The sequence below is a fragment of the Corythoichthys intestinalis genome, chromosome 15, assembly GCF_030265065.1.
Source record: "Corythoichthys intestinalis isolate RoL2023-P3 chromosome 15, ASM3026506v1, whole genome shotgun sequence".
NCBI classification, from domain to species: Eukaryota; Metazoa; Chordata; class Actinopteri; order Syngnathiformes; family Syngnathidae; genus Corythoichthys; species Corythoichthys intestinalis.
In genome coordinates this window covers 42,244,643-42,261,955 of record NC_080409.1, presented here as the reverse complement: position 1 = coordinate 42,261,955, position 17,313 = coordinate 42,244,643, and the positions used below count along the sequence as shown (strand labels likewise).

Sequence of the window (17,313 nt, the reverse complement as noted above, 5' to 3'; positions counted from 1 at the left end):
CCACAGTAACAAAGGCTACTATCAGTAACACAATGCGCTGCCAGGGACTCAAATCCTGCACTGCCAGACGTGTCCCCCTGCTGAAGAAAGTACACGTCCAGGCCCATCTGCAGTTCGCTAGAGAGCGTATGGATGATCCAGAAGAGGACTGGGAGAATGTGTTATGGTCAGATGAAACCAAAACAGAACTTTTAGAACTTTTTAGAAACACAGGTTCTCGTGTTTGGAGGAGAAAGAATACGTAATTGCATCCGAAGAACATCATACCCACTGTGAAGCACGGGGGTGGAAATATCATGCTTTGGGGCTGTTTTTCTGCAAAGGGACCAGGACGGCTGATCTGTGTAAAGGAAAGAATGAATGGGGCCATGAATCCAGAGATTTTGAGTGAAAATCACCTTCCATCAGCAAGGGCATTGAAGATGAGACGTGGCTAGATCTTTCAGCATGACAATGATCCCAAACACACAGCCAGGGCAACAAAGGAGTGGGTTAGTAAGAAGCATTTCAAGGTCCTGGAGTGGCCTAGCCAGTCTCCGTATCTCAACCCCACAGAAAATCTGTGGAGGGAGTTGAAAGTCCGTGTTGCCCAACGACAGCCTCAAAACATCAGTGCTCTAGAGAAGATCTGCATGGAGGAATGGGCCAAAATACCAGCAATAGTGTGTGAAAAGCTTGTGAAGAGTTACAGAAAACGTTTGGCCTCAGTTATTCCCAACAAAGGGTACATAACAAAGTATTGAGATGAACTTTTGGTATTGACCAAATACTTATTTTCCACCATGATTTGCAAATAAATTCTTAAAAAATCAAACAATGTGATTTTCTCTTTTTTTTCCCCACATTCTGTCTCTCATGGTTGAGGTTTATCCATGTTGACAATTACAGGCCTCTCAACATTTTCAAGTGGGAGAACTTGCACAATTACCGGTTGACTAAATACTTATTTGCCCCATTGTACTTGGTGTTAATAATGTCCCGTCCCCAGCAAAAAGTGTACATACAGGTCATGCTGTTATATTGTCCCTACCAATGTTGAGACCAAACTTTGTATAACTGTCATTCAATGCCTTTGACGCATGGACGTCAAATCCGATTGTCAATGATCATTCAAGATTAGTCGCACTCAGCGATTTTAAGATTTTTTAAAATCGATCTCGGTTATTAGCCATATCATATTTAACCGACTACATGCATATGTACATGCAAACTGACTAGTTTGGCAGACCACTGTCTATCTGTAGACGTCTAGATGACAAATTGCTGGGTTTTTTCCCTCCCGAGAAGTCTGGAGTGGTCTTCCTCACTCAAAGCCAGGGAGGGCGCAGGGCAACATGGGGTGACTAAAGGACTCTGCATGGCGTCACATAGGGTTTCTTCCTACTCGGCATGTTGCCTGGCCTACTTGCACTCGAGGCCAGGGGCCTGATTGCTGCGCTGGGAGCCAGCCACAGCGCGTTTTCATTAGGAAGAGGGCCAAGATCATCCAGGAAGGTTCCGGCCCATTAATACATTTGAAGCGGCAAATGAAAGGGAGAGCAGTCGGAGAGGGTTAAAAGGGGGGGATATGGAGGGTTGTGGGCTATTTTGAAAGTGGAGAACCCTGTGGAACAACCATAAGAGCCTTTTGTGTATAAATACCCTTTGGATCATCTGAACCGCATTCTACTTTTTTTTCTCTCTGTAGCCAATTTTCCTGCAATTTAGAATAAATTGTTTGTGAAATCCCTGTCGCTACTTCCACTGGGAATCCACTGACAATAGCTCAAGATACCAGGGATGAAAATCCTCTCTATGATATCATCAGTTTTCCATTTCAGACACATGCTTTTTATATTATTCATCATAACTGCACTTAGAAACGCTTTTTACACTCTCAGACTACAAAAGTAAAGTTTGTATTGGTTTGTATTAGTGAATAACACACAATGGGTGATAAATATGATATTTCCCAAGCTAGTTGACCCACTGTAGGTGTTTATTACCAGCAAGGCCTTTGCTCAAGCATGAAAGAAAATCTGCAAAGGTCAGTTTCCACACTAGTTAATATTTTATTGTGCGTAGTGCTGTAATGACGCATATTGATTTTTCACCATCCTGACCATCAAGTTTATACTGCAGCTAAATGCTTATCATGTACTGTGTGCTCATTGGGCAGAACATTAGGTACATGAAATATAATAGAAGAGCTGCATTTACGTAGCACAATTGTATTCAAAGTATTTTGTCAAATAAAAATGATTTTTAACAGTGAGTGAGTGAGTGAGCAAGTGAATCAAATCTTAGTTTGTGTTTTCGTGACTTATATTTGAGGGACAAAGTTACTGTAAATTAATTAAGCCAATGAGGTGAGTGAGCCCATCACCCATGATCTATAGTTAGTTGGTAGATACACCCTAACTGCTGTTAGCTGTGATAGGTTCCAGCACCCTCGTGAACCTTGTGAGGATAAGCGATTCAGAAGATGAATGAACGAATAAATGTGATTAACCTACTGAGTGACTCTGTTGATAGTCGGTGATTTGATTTGTTGGGAAAGTTCATTTTCTACACAAACTAGTTCAAATTGCAGTTGAAATTTTTTTAAATGAACTCTTCAGTTCATAGTTCCTAATTCAAAATGTTGAACTTAAGTTCATGGTTTAAAAAAGTGAACTTTTTTTGTTCTTTCTTCTTCTTCTCCCCAATAATTGCTGCAACCTATTATTAGAACCACAGACAGCAATTATTTTATCCACTTAAACTCAAACAAAAGTGAGATAATTTGCCGGATGACACAAAATGATGTCTGTCATAACCATTCATTAATTCTCATGGTAGTGTCATATTATAATGATGATGGTCTTATGACAGTCTTATGGCGCCACTGTCAAATAAAGTGTTACCAAATTCCATATCTAGCAATTAATGAAACAACTAGAACAGCAACTGAAGAAAAAACTAGCACAGAACATGAATTTTGATTCTTATGTACATATGTAGCGCTGCAATGCATGCTAGGAGGCATGTTGGACAACAACAGTGTTGACAGCAGGTGGCATCAGAGGTTGATTGTCTCCCCCAATAGAACAGTGATGGCTAAATGAAGCTTCTTGACGCAGTGGTGGCTCATTTGGTCTCATGACAGGCTTATGATGTTGCTGTGAAATAAAATGTTACAAGTTAATATCTTTTGGTGTAAATATCCCATAATACAGTGAGGACATCTGCAGCTTATAGTCCAGTGCGGCTTATCTATGAACAAATGCTGTTTTCATGTCAAATTTGGTGGGTGAGGGCTTATAGTCGTGTGAGCCTTATAATGCGAAAATGATGGTGTTTAAAAGGTTAATTCCAATTCACGTGGAAATCTGGTTTACATCGCCAGCGCAGGAACAGAACTCGTTCGTAAACCGGTGACTACCTGTATTTTGTTCTAAATTGTATAGTGAATCTACCAAATGAGGAAAAAAATTGTTTTATTCCATCCAGGGAAAAGGCTGGTTGTTTCAAACTGTGTAATTCAAAATGTTGAACTAAAATTCACGGTTAAAAAAAAAAAAATCCAATTTAAATTTTTTTTTTTTTTAACTTTTGTAGTTCTTCTTCCCAATAATTGCTGCTAGCTGTTTTTAGAACCACATACAGCCACTATTTTATCCACTTAAACTTTGTCAGATTCATCTTCATATTCAATTTTAAATCTGCCTCGGTACCTATCTGTTCGTAAAACTCACTTAAATGTTCATTCTTGGCCAGTGTTCTTTCTGATTTTGTACCCCATTAGAAATGAAAAATTTGCAGTTCTGCACATGCCACACATTACAAACGGCTGCGCATGCAGCGATTCCAAAGTAAACACCAAAATCTTTCTATAAATAAAGGAATTAGGTACATACTTTTGGTCATTGACGCACACGAAGGAAAGTTCTCTCTCACCGCATCTTCCCCGTGCCGTTAAGCATTTATCTATGCCGTATTCATGTTGCAGAAGTATGTTTATGATGCAACTTTGGGTTTTAGTTGCTCAATTATTGTTGAAGGAAGTTCGAAATATTGAGAGGGTTCAATTATTCCATGAATCGATTGGTGAGTTGCAGTCAGCTTTCATTCAGTGATGGTCCACCTATTGGACTGGAGTCAGAAACAGTCGCATCCAACTCGTGCTGCAACGATTAATCGATTAACTCAAGTATTTGATTAGAAAAAAAGATTTGGATTCAATTTTGCTACTTCGAGTATTCGTTTGTTTAAAGTGGTGTTGTAATAGTTTGTTTTTGAAAGTGTTTGCATTTAGTTTCATTGATTTGGGTGGATACACTGGCCACTAGACGCCTCATTTTACATGGCCAAATCCAGCTGCTCCCTGTTAAGACCAACATGAGCCAGGTTTTTGTTTGCGCTAATGTTTTTAATGCATTCGTAATTTAGTTTGAAGGTATATTTAGCCATTTTTTGTGGGAATTTGTGTCGGAACTATTTGTTGAGAGCATTGTACAAAAAAACAACAACAACAACAACAACAAAAAGTTAGTATTTCATAGCATTTAAGCTAGTGGACTTTTGCTATGTAAGTTAGCCAATTGTTCTTTTTTTGTACATATGTAGATCCTTATTTATTTATTTATTTATACCGTTTGAGGCCCAGCTCAGGTATTTTAATTTTTTCATGTTTATCCGATTACTTGATTATTCGAACTAACTCGTGCATTGATTAATCAACTACTAAAATAATCGATAGTTGCAGCCCTGGTGTGTTATCAAGTGTAATTAAATTTTTAGGTAAGAAATACGATTTTTTTTTTTTTTTTTTATACGATCTAGAGGTTTTTGAGTGAAAAACGTTAAAAAAAAATTTTTCTATTCACTTCTGAGACGCAATTGTTGGCTGTTTTCAACAATATACATCAAAAATAAAGACATTGATTGACTGAAAATGGTTCATTATTAGATTAAACGTCTTGTTTTCTCATATATATTTATAATTGCTCCTTATCAAAAAAAAAAAAAGGTTTTATCCGATTACTCTATTAATCGATAGACTTTTCAGTCGAATACTCGATTAGTAAAATAGTCGATAGCTGCAGCCATACATCCAACTTAAAGTGTTAGCAATGAGACATAATCCTTGTTTGCGACACTGAATGTTTACAGTGGACTGTAAAGGACTATGTTTTGTGTTGTTGGAGTGCAACAGCAAAGGGGCTCAAGGTTTACATGCAAGTGATGCTCATACACTTACAGATGTTAAAAGAAGGCTTTGTGTTTTGGCAGCAGTGGTCTGAGTCGCTGCCAATGCAGCTGTCCAACAGGCGTCGTCACACTCAGAGCTGAAAACGAGTAGCCATCTATCACTGGGCACAAGGACGCGAAGGTGTAAATCTGGCCTCAGCAGAGTGCTTTACACATCTTAATCTAGCCTTGTGTAAAAACTTTGATGTCATCATTTTCATGCATGACAATTGCACTAAATTTCCTTAAATCTACTGTTAAGACCATTAGAATACATAGTGTGTGGTCTTAATTCTGGTTTTAATGCCAATCTCTTTTTTTTTTTGTTTGTTTGTCTTTCTTTCATTAAGATACTCAATTTCATGTCACTGCGGGCATTTTGGCCCTGATGCAAGTGGCCTGTTCATTAATTCTTAATAATTTGTTCACTAATTTAAAAAAAAATATTAAACTGTCATGACAAATCATCCATTTGTAAATGATATTACAAATCAAAATTTTGACTGTGGTTTTTGTCCTGAAACATGCATTCATTTGTGTTTATTTCTATTTAGATTTTTATTTTTTTGTCAGCTGATTTACCATGAATTAATAATTTTAATAAATACATTAAAAAACACCAAATTACTTGCAAACAAACAAAAACACTTGCCAGGAAAAACGCCAGTCGGAGAATGGTCGTTAACAATGAAAACACTCAGGTCACTTGAAGTTCCGCTCTGAGACCCCCAGTTTGGCCAAAATTTCAAAATTGTCCGATATGCATGTGTGATACATCATTGGAAAGCTTTAAATCTCAATTTTCTGGGGGAAGAAAATTTTTGAACAGGAGGGGTTTTTTAAACAGCAAAACCCTTTCTGGAGATGAGAGCAGAATTACAGACGCCATGACTTTAACGAGATAATATCGCGTACTTACCTTGTTTTGACCAAAAAACTCCATGTAGCATGTATCACTAAGTGCCAAGACACATCTGTGAATGGCCAAAGCTGGATTTTTGGGGAATTTTATGGGTGAAACATGGTAATATAACAAGGGTCGCGATGCAGAATCGCAGATATCAAGGAGTGGTCGAGATTTTCTTTTTCATATAGTTACCCTTTTAAACGTTTTTTTTTGTTTTGTTTGTTTTTTGGATTGATTATTTATCATCTAACATTTCGGAGAAAATGCGACAATAACAAAAAAAAAAAAAAAGAAAAAAATACAATTAAGCGATAATTATGAGGTAGATATCCGTGACTTTTTTTTACAGACGCCATCTTTTTCATTGTGACATAATTTGTTTAGAAGTTTAAAATATGTGAATGAATAATTTTTAAAAGTTTTTTTTTTTTTAAACAAAATATGAGGCATCAATTAATGATTCCAAGCTAAAAACGACAGACATTTTGAATAATGAATACTAATTAATTACCTTTGTTTTATGGCTGGGTTGAAACAAAAGCGGTTGCGCGACGTCTGTAAACGGGGGTTTTCAGGGTAAAGCGGACAAATTAGAAATAGTTCGGGGGCTTAATGCGCCATGAATCTGCTATGGCAGCATATAGACATATTGTTCTATCAAACACAACAGTTGTTTTGGCTTAAAATAGAGCAGTTTCTTTTAAAGAGGAGTACAAGAGCAGAAACTGCTTTTTCAGTCTTGTCTGTGTTTTCTGCCCTATACAGGTGAAGTGTCAAAAACTAGTACCGTACTTGTTGGGTACTTTTTATCTTACCATTGTAATTCCTCAGACTATTCCATCATAATGTCAGCCTTTTGTTCAAACAATGCCAGTGTGTAATTCGGTCACCTGTTTTTAACTTACCGGGTGCCAGGCTCGCACCAATCTCTTTTGTCGAGGAGACAATACCGACTACGGGAGACTTTTCACAAGCACGTCGCACCCTTCTTGACAGCTTTTTGTTTACACTTTCATTACATCTCCACTATATTATCTGATACCTACATGCTGAGCTGAGTGCAATCTGGCTTTCCCGTGCCACACCGGGCACCGGAGAGAGGTCTTATATTACAGTGCATGAATCAAGGCGAAATGAAATGCGCTCCAGATGCTTTCAGATGGTTTTAATTCATGGCGGAGGTCCTTGGACACCGTGGGGGTGAAAAAATACATTAGATGTAATCTGATCTCCTTATTCGATGCTCATTTTATGAGCGATTCTTCTTTGTCTGTCCTCCGACTGATTTTTAAAACGGACGTTATAATCTATTAAAGACCTGCTTAACACTGAGGTGTCCATAATCACATGGGTAAGATAAGATAAACTGATTCTTTTGGGCAAGTGGACAACAATTTTACAAGGAGAAATCTAAATAGACAACCTTTAGATTAGTTAAAGGGAACCTCGGACTTAAAGACTTATAGGCTCTAATGAACCACAATTGTTCTCTTTTACTAAAATATGTTTTTAGAAACACATAAAATATTGCCATTGATTAAAAAATCGATAATAATTAGTACGGTTGTTCCGATCATGTTTTTTTGCTCCCGATCCGATCCCGATTGTTTTAGTTTGAGTATCTGCCGATCCTGATTTTTCCCGATCCGATTGCTTTTTTTTTTTTTTTTGCTCCCCATTCAATTCCAATCATTCCCGATAATTTTTCCCGATCATATACATTTTGGCAATGCATTAAGAAAAAAAATGAATAAAATTCGGACGAATATATACATTCAACATACAGTACATTAGTACTGTATTTGTTTATTATGACAATAAATCCTCAAGATGGCATTTACATTGTTAACATTCTTTCTGCGAGAGGGATCCACGGATAGAAAGACTTGTAATTCTTAAAGGATAAATGTGACTTTGTATATTGTGACTAAATATTGCCATCTAGTGGATTTGTTGAGCTTTCAGTAAATGATACTGTAGCCATTTAACTTCTGCCCAAATGCATGATGGGAAGTGCAACCATGACTGTGCGCAGTGGTACCAATTGATAAATCTTCTCTGCGTTGGGAAATAATATAGGGTGTTAAGACAAAGATCAATTACTACCTTTCTTCCCCACATTGCTTCCCACGATATTTCTAATCGTAGGGAAAGGGATTGTAAAGCTTTAGCCAATTAAAATAAGGCTCCAAAGGCTGCCAAAATTCACTCTACTCATTTTACACTGCCTTTTAGCTCTATATATAGGTAAAACGGCGCCATTACAGATTGAACGTGACAATGTGTGAGTGAGTTGTGCAGAGCATGCGTTAATTGCGTTAAATATTTTAACGTGATACATTTTTTTAAAAATTAGTTACCACCGTTAACGGGATAAATTTGATAACCCTACCTTAAGCCTAAACTAAAGACTGGATGAATGTAACATATTATGTCTGTAATGTTAAACACAATTAGAAAACGATTTGATTAAAAAAAAATAAAAAATATATATATATATATATATATATATATATATATATATATATATATATATATATATTAAAAAAAGGCATGTCCGATATTTTTTTGCCGATTCCGATACTTTGAAAATGACGTGATCGGACCCGATCGATCGGCATCGATCGGGACATCTCTAATAATTAGTACATGTTTTGACCCGCGGGCGCCATGCTTTATGTGCGCAATGGAGACTCGGGGTGAAGACGTAGATTTTCACTGTCACTAGACTAACATTACCTTGTAACTCCAATTCATTCTACGAAGCGAGACGTCCAACACATGCGCACATAAAAGAGGGGACTACTTACTATTTGTGTTTTTATTGAGTCTTATTACCTTTTCATCGCCTCAAAATACTTTTTGCATGTGTTTCCCTCTCATACTTTTAAGCATTGTGTTTTCTTGTAGTAACTTTAAAGCAGAATGTTGATCTGTTGACCACATTAGTCATGTAGCGTATTTAAACCGCCCTTATTTGATATTACTACATTTAAGTATTTTCTAGGCATCTTTTGGCAGAACACCATTCTTTTTTCCTACTCACGTCTTGTCTCATCCCATCTTTCCTGTTCATTTTGCTTTTGCTGCTCGTTTTGTGAAGTATCCACAGTGCTGTCATGCTCATCAATGTTCCCTCGGGTTCAAATTGAAAGGGTTGAACAGATGACATGTTTATGTCGCTCGAGTCATACTCTGGAAGCCCGGCAGCGTAACCATGTGACGTCACCGCCCTGTGACGTCAACAGCAATGGCGACCTAGTAGTTTAAATAATTTAAAAAATTGTATAAAAAACAAAACATCAAGAGGGGTTGCAATATCAAATTATTTTAACTCATAATAATGTTTATCTTTTAAGAACTTCAAGCAGTTTAAACATTTTTACTTTAAATTAATCTATCCTTCTTGTTAGATTATATTATATATTTACAGGTAGTCCCCGGGTTACGAACGAGTTCCAATCCTACGCTGGCGACGTAACCCAAGTTTCCGCGTAAATTGGAATTAACCCTTTAAGTACCCATAAATAACCCTAAATCTCAAAATAACTATCCAAAAACATGTATTACACGTCATTTTAATAAAATTAAGTAAAAAAAATAAGATTCTGTGAGGTACATTATGTTAAATGCCGTTATATTCAATGACTATTCAGGCTTTACTCACGAGTGATTCACCTTGCTGAGAGAAAAAGGGCGCTGTAGAAAAGGGTTGGGTGGATAACCGCTCAGGTTGCCAGCATTGGCTCCCTCGACGAAAGCCGGCCATCTGATCTAAAAAAAAAAAAAAAAAAAAAAAACTGATCGGGACACACAATAAGGGCATTTCTGCTTGGCTTGCTCGGCTCGGCATATTCAGTTCTCGGCCACGCTCGATGCCCACTGTAACAAGTTTGAGAAGGCGGTTGCGCACATTTTGGTTGGTTTACCAACTGCTATAGACCCTCAAGAAGAAAGACACACCAATGAAAAAGGTCCAAAAAATCAGAAGAGGCGACTACGGTGAAAGTTCAGAGTGTCAAACTTTTCTACCGACTAACCCAGCGACTCCAATGACTTCAGATTAGGGCTGCAGCTATCGATTATTATAGTATTCGATTAATCGATGAACTAGTTAGTACGCACAATCGAGTAATTGGATACGGATCATAAAAAATTTAAATACCTGAGCTGAGCCTCAAAGGTATAAAAAAAAAAGAACAATTGGCTAACTTATATAGTAAAGGTCTGTTAGCTTTAATGCTATAAAATGCAAACTTTTTTTTTTTAAATGCTCTTAACCAATTGTTTGAACACATATTCCCTCCAAAAAAAAAAAAAAAAAAAACTAAATATACCTATGAACTAAATTACGAATGCATTAAATAAACATTAGCGCAAACAAAAACTTAGCTTAGGTTGGTCTTTACAGGGAAGAGCTGGATTCAGCTTGTGAAATGAGTTATATTTACTATTGCCACTTGAGGACAGTGTATCCCCCCAAATCAATAAAACTAAATGTAAACACTTTCAAAACAAACAATTACAACGCCACTTTAATTAAATGAATACTCAAAGCAGCAACATTTAATTCGAATCTTTTTTCTGATCGAATTACCCTAATTTTCGGACTATAAGCCGCTACTTTTTCCCCCATTTTGAATCCTGCGGCTTATAGTCCAGTGTGGCTTATTTGTTGATTTATTTGGGTTAATAGGTAACACTTTATTTAACAGCGGCATCACAAGACTGTCATAAAAACATCATAATTATGACATGACACTATCATGGGCATTACTGAATGCTGATAACAGATGTCAATATGTGTCATTTGGCATATTATGTCACTAAATCCATTTATGTCCAGCTCAGATCTTCTACGTCCATTCAAAAGTGAGATAATTTGCTGGATGACACTAACCGACATCTATTATAAGCATTCATTAATGCTTATGACAGTGTCATGTAATAATTATGACTGTCTTATGACAGTATTATGGCACCACTATCCAAGAAAATGTTACCAAATACCATAACTAGCAATTATTGAAACAACTGGAACAGTAACTGAAGAAATAATTAGCACAGAACATGACTGTTATTTACATCTGTAGTGCCGCCATGCATGCTAGGAGGAATGTTGGATGACAACAGTGTTGAGAGCAGGTGGCAGCAGAGGTTGACTGTCTACCCCAAGGAAGCAGTGATGGCCAAATGAAGCTTTTAGTGACAATAAGGCTTTGTAGCCAATTGGTTCAAAGCTTAATGGTGGTTCATTTGGTCTCATGACAGTCTTATGGTGCCATTGTCAAATGCAGTGTTACCAGTTAATATCTTTTGGTGTTAATATCCCATAATACAATGAGGAGAACTGCGGCTTATAGTCCAGTGTGGCTTATCTATGAACAAATGCCGTTTTCATGTCAAATTTGGTGGCTGGCGGCTTATAGTCAGGTGCGCCTTATAGTCCAGAAATTACGGTACTCGAGTTAATCGATGAATCGTTGCGGCACTACTTCAGAATACTCTCGTTTTAAAACGCATGAACAAATTAAGTGCTTAATGTGTTTCCATCTTGACACACAATATATTAGAGCTCCCGCTGTCAGAGAAAATGTTGCTAACTTGATCATAAATAATCTTTTGGGACGTTTACAAGATTCCACATACACGTTTCAAATAATGAAATAGAATGTGACTAGCTGATTCATACATTTCACGTTCCCGGTCTCAGTTGAAGCAAGATTGCCTTTCTCCATCTTTTCTTTATTGCGGTCCATGTTCCATTGACGTATCAATTGTTAAAAAAGAAATGATACCCCATCACATGTCCTCACGAGATCGAATCAATTTTCCAGTGTTGGATGTCTGTCGCTGGAGCACAATCCATTATGGTCAATCCGAGCCGGCCGAAGCATTTAACTTGTACATTAACAGGTCCGCAGACAGTTGCTCTCAAGTGAGGAGATGCATCAAGTTTTAATACCCCGAAAGCCACAGAAACCGATGAAAGATTAGTCGTAGCTGTTGTGACTTGACAGTTATGACTTGTGGCTTTTAAACACAGGCGATGAATGTCAAACGTTGAGATTTGTCTTGAGTGGTTAGTGGCGTTATTAGCCGCTTGGTCCCACTTGAATGCGTAGGAAGTGCATCCATCAGCAGTTTTGGGCCTGTTGCTGAAAAACAAAATTGCCTCTTCCTTCCTTCCAACTTTGACCCCGGTGCAACCCGTGACAACTGATAAGCACATCTGGATACGTGAGGATGTCCCTCTGTCTTCCTTCAAATGCAGTATGTCCACAAAACTGAAAGGTGTGCGCTTCTCCAATGGAGTTCACCTTTTTTTTCACCCATTTTTGGGAAACTGACAAGTTATGGTCATCTGCCCCTCCTTTCCAACTTAAATGATGACATAGGTTCCTCTGAGCAGAATGTCCCTTTACAGCACAACTTCACTTCCTGTATGTCACGGTTAAGTCTCACCTGCCCCCTAGTGTTAGGTTTCATTACCGTCACAGCAATCATTACAACCAATGGAAATAAAGCAACTACAACGGAGGTGATTGCTCAAAGACCATAATGTTAAAAAAAAAAAAAAAAAAAAAAAAAACAGGCCTAATATATATATATATAAAATATTTTAACGTGATTAATTTAAAAAAATTATATATATATATATATATTAGGGCTGTCAAAATTATCGCGTTAACGCGCAGTAATTATTTTTTTTAATTAATCACGTTAAAATATTTGACGCAATTAACGCGCATGTGTTCTGCCTTTTGGTAAGTTTTACAGCAAGGCTTTTTGTGCTGTCCAACAGGGAACTCTTGTGGTCGCTTTACAACATGGTTTATTGATTTCTTGCCAGTTCAATATGGCTGCACGACGTCTCGGGCTGACGCCTACGTTGTAATGTTGTGCTTATATGATCTTTGGACAAGATTTGTCCGTAAGTATGGTTGTTGTAAAGAATGTACATATTATGTTAGTAAGCGAAATGTTATATTTTTTGTATGAGACGGTTTTTGTTTATGTTTAGTGAACCTGTATAGCGTGCTAAGCTAACGTTGTTGCTAATGCAATGCTTGTGTACTTTTTTTTGGAGTTTTACGACGGTCTAAAGAGGACAATGGTTTGAGGCCATTTTATTAATAAATCAGAACTAAAAGGGAGAAGTCTGATTATTAAGGCGTCGTTCACTAGCTGTCTAGCTTTGGAAAAAGTAGACGCTTCGGAGTGAGGACAGCATAGACAGATTTAAATGACAGTAGAGTGAAAGGCCCACTACAGTCCTTATGTACCGTATGTTAAATGTATATATCCATCTTGTGTCTTATCGTCCCATTCCAACAATTTATTTTACAGAATATATACAATGGTTTGAAATGTGATTAATTGCGATTAATTACAATTAATTAATTTTTAAGCTGTAATTAACTCGATTAAAAATTTTAATCGTTTGACACCCCTAATATATATATATATATATATTAATCGCAATTCAAACCATCTATAAAATATGGCATATTTTTCTGTAAATTATTGTTGGAATAGAAAGATAAGACAAGATGGATATATACATTCAACATACGGTACATAAGGACTATTTGTTTATTATAACAATAAATCAACATGATGGCATTAACATTATTAACATTAACATATTTCTCTTAACAAGATCCATGGATAGAAAGACTCGTAGTTCTTAAAAGAAAAATGTTAGTACAAGTTAGAGAAATTTTATATTAAAACCCCTCTTAATGTTTTCGTTTTAATCAAATTTGTAAAATTTTCAATCAAAAAATAAACTAGTAGCCCGCCATTGTTGATGTCAATAATTACTTACACAATGCTCATGGATGCTGAAGCCTATAAAATCAGTCGCACCCAAGCGCCAGCAGAGGGCGGCAAAACTCCATAAAACACAACAAGTGAGCGTTTCACTGTGTACTGTCATTTAAATCTCTCTGAGCGGGACATCTGCGTTAATTGCGTCAAATATTTTAACGTGATTAATTTAAAAAATTAATTAACGCCCGTTAACGCGATAATTTTGACAGCCCTAATATATGTATATATATATATATATATATATAATACCAGCAACATCTTTGGCCTCTGTTATTGCCAACAAAGGGAACATAACAAAGAATAGAGATGAACTTTTGGTATTGATCAAATACTTATTTTCCACCATGATTTGCAAATAAATTCTTTAAAAATCAAAACAATGTGATTTTCTGTTGTTTTTTTTTTTTCCACATTCTGTCTCTCATGGTTGAGGTTTACCCATGTTGACAATTACAGGCCTCTCTAATATTTTCAAGTGGGAGAACTCTGACAATTAGTGGTTGACTAAATACTTATTTGCTCCACTGTACAACTGTAAGTTGTTGCACAGCATAAGAAGTCAGATAAGATTTACCACAGAATATAAAGAATGAGGCAATATTTGCAATAGATGCTTGAGATTAATGCTTCAGTTGCGTTATTTTTCCATCTCTGTGCCACCTAAAGTCAGTAACTGCTAGGGCTTTGGGCTGAAAAATGTTTTATTGCAAGGGCCTGTCTGTGTGTGAACACACAATTACAGCCACTTATGTTTTGATATGACAAGTGTACAGCCATTTGATAGCAATTAGATAAACTAGTGTCCCTTTAAAGGCTTACTGTCTGTCTATTCTTTGTTATGATTTTAAAAACCCTACAAAGTTTTCGTAACCAAAGAGACCGCCACACTCTTTGCATTGCTCGCTCTGCTGCGAATGTTGAAATTGTTACGAGTGCTGGGTGGTTGGATCTCTGATAGTAAAAAAAAAAAAAAAAAAAAAAAAAAAAAAAGGAAGGAAGCCGCTAGGCTGGCGGAGGAATTAGAAGTTCAGAAGGGCTGCCTTGGCGGGCCGTGACGGAAGTGGTAGCAGTAGACGCCATTAGTGCTCCGCAGGGAGGATGACTTGCCAAAGTGTCACTTTTTTTTTTTTTTTTTTTTTTCAAATTAAGTGAATTTTCCCTCTTAAGAGTTTATTTCTTATACATTTACAGCGTCTATTTCAAACGGTGTTCAAACGGTATTATTCTAAATATCTATGCTGTTTTGAAATATAAAGATTATGATTATGATATTATAATATAAGAAGATTTATTCTTGTAAAATATTTTTCAGATTATTTTGATTTTTTTTTTTTTTTAATTCTGTCACTCCTACTTGGTTTTGAACTAGGGTGACCAAACAGCCTCTTTCGCCCAGACATGTCCACTTTTTACATCCTGTCCGGGGCGTCCAGCAGGTTTTTATGAATTCACGAAACTGTCCGGTTTTCATTATTTTTCACGAGACCAGTTAGTGTGTGTTGAAATTGATTGACGCTTTGCACAGAATACTCCAGTACAGTGCTGCCTGTGAAGTGTTCCCAGAGAGCCTGCCAAGTTGTTAAGACTTTTACTACGATCAGTACGTATATAATCAAATGCTCACGTATCCAAAAGAATAATTAAGTCAAAAATACCTATAATCTCTATTGGATACAAATTTGTGCCTGCATTCACAGTCACAGACTGGCTTTATCATGGCGTCAACTGTCAATTCTCATTCACAAACAAACCTTCGTGAGCTCACAGGCTATCTGTATGTACATTTGCGCAACTTACTTTTCGGCAGCTGTTAATTTCTATCTGAGCTTTATACGTGTTTCGGGCTGCAGCTATTGAATATTTTAGTAATCGAGTAATCGACTGAAAATTCTATTGATTAATCGAGTAATTGGATAAGACTTTTTTTTTTTTTTTTTAGGTAAAGAGCAATTATAAATATACATGAGGAAAAAAAAGACATTTAATCCAATATTGAACCATTTTCAGTCAATCTGTCTTTATTTTCGATGTACATTGTTGAAAACAGCCAACAATTGCATCTCAGATGTGACTGGGAAAAAAAATTCATTGCTTTCACTCAAAAAACTTCTAAATCTTATTTTAAAAAAAACATATTTCTTACCTAAAAATGTAATTATGCTTGATAACACACATCACTTGAAAGCTATGTGTTTTTCCCACCTGTTTCAATTGAATTTCCATTTGTGTCAAGCTATTTTTAAGTTCTAGTTAAGTTAGTCTAAACTGTAAGTACTGATAGGATTTTGAGTTTTTGCAGTGTTCAAAATAAATGTATGATACCGGCTGTATTGGAGCACATTAGGAACCAGTGCTACTTGGTGTTTTATTCAGCAATGACTACTGAGCTAAAACTGAAAGTTAGCTTTATTATGTTTTCATTTTACACCCTCATCCCTCTCCAACGCTGTATTTTTACAGATTAAATAAAGCCTGTATGTAAGACACGTTAGCCACGCATCGACAGTGGTCATAATCAATAGAAACCTAGCCCTCGGAAGGGCTAACGTTACGTGAGGGAGTGACATTAACGTTATATTTATGAGCGCTGAGAAGTGTACCGCTTAAAGATGGCGGCTGTTTACTAACGCTGCCCAGACGCGACCGAGTCTGTCATTTCGCATCTAGTCCTAAATGCATGCGATAACTATGAGACACATCGGACACTACCTGCTACCACACTAGCATCATGCGGGCGTAGTTTTTAGCAACGTCGGCGTAGTTTGTAGCGGCTGTCAGCTGCAGTAAGTTTTTTTTTTTTTTTTTTTTTTTTTTTTTTTTTTTTTAAATTGCTTCTTCCTCTACGCACGTGACGTCAGCGCGTTGTCCCACATTAAAAGTAGTCCGGACAAAACGTGATGCTTCGAGCTGGCAAAATTAAACGGTTCCTCGAGGTGAATAAAATTACTCGTATCAGTTTTTAAACTCGAGTTACTCGAGTTGCTCGAGTATTCGTTTAGGTCATGGGTGTCCAAACCTGTCCTCAAGGGCCGCTGTGGGTCCTGTTATTTGTTTCTACCATTCGAGCACAGACAGTTTAACCAATGAAGTTTGTGCTAAAACAAGCAGCACCTGACTGCAATCAACTGATTACACTTGTGAGACACCATATTGGTGAAAAGATGTCCTCTTGTTTTGTAGGAATGAAATCCAGCACCCACTGCAGCCCTATGTGGAATAGTTTTGAAACCACTGGTTTAGGCTTTATACGTGGGTGATCTGTTAAATCCCGTTTGGTGTTGCATCGTTGCGCTGCCGATGATTGTAAACTTTGATTTTGCCTCGGCTACCGGTGCTCTCTAATAGGTGAAGGAATCTGA

The 17,313-nt window shown here is 37.0% G+C and overlaps 1 long non-coding RNA gene across 1 annotated transcript in view; it reads right to left on the bottom strand.

The window, feature by feature from the left end:
- Positions 1 to 2,695: 2,695 nt before the first annotated feature.
- The window catches only part of LOC130931188 (uncharacterized), a 56,812-nt gene continuing 42,194 nt past the window's right edge, over positions 2,696 to 17,313 (bottom strand). The window contains exons 2-3 of the long non-coding RNA XR_009067171.1: positions 9,797 to 9,892; positions 2,696 to 3,140 (exon numbers count right to left, since the gene is read on the bottom strand). This is a non-coding gene — a long non-coding RNA (uncharacterized LOC130931188). The remainder of the gene's footprint in view (positions 3,141 to 9,796; positions 9,893 to 17,313) is intronic.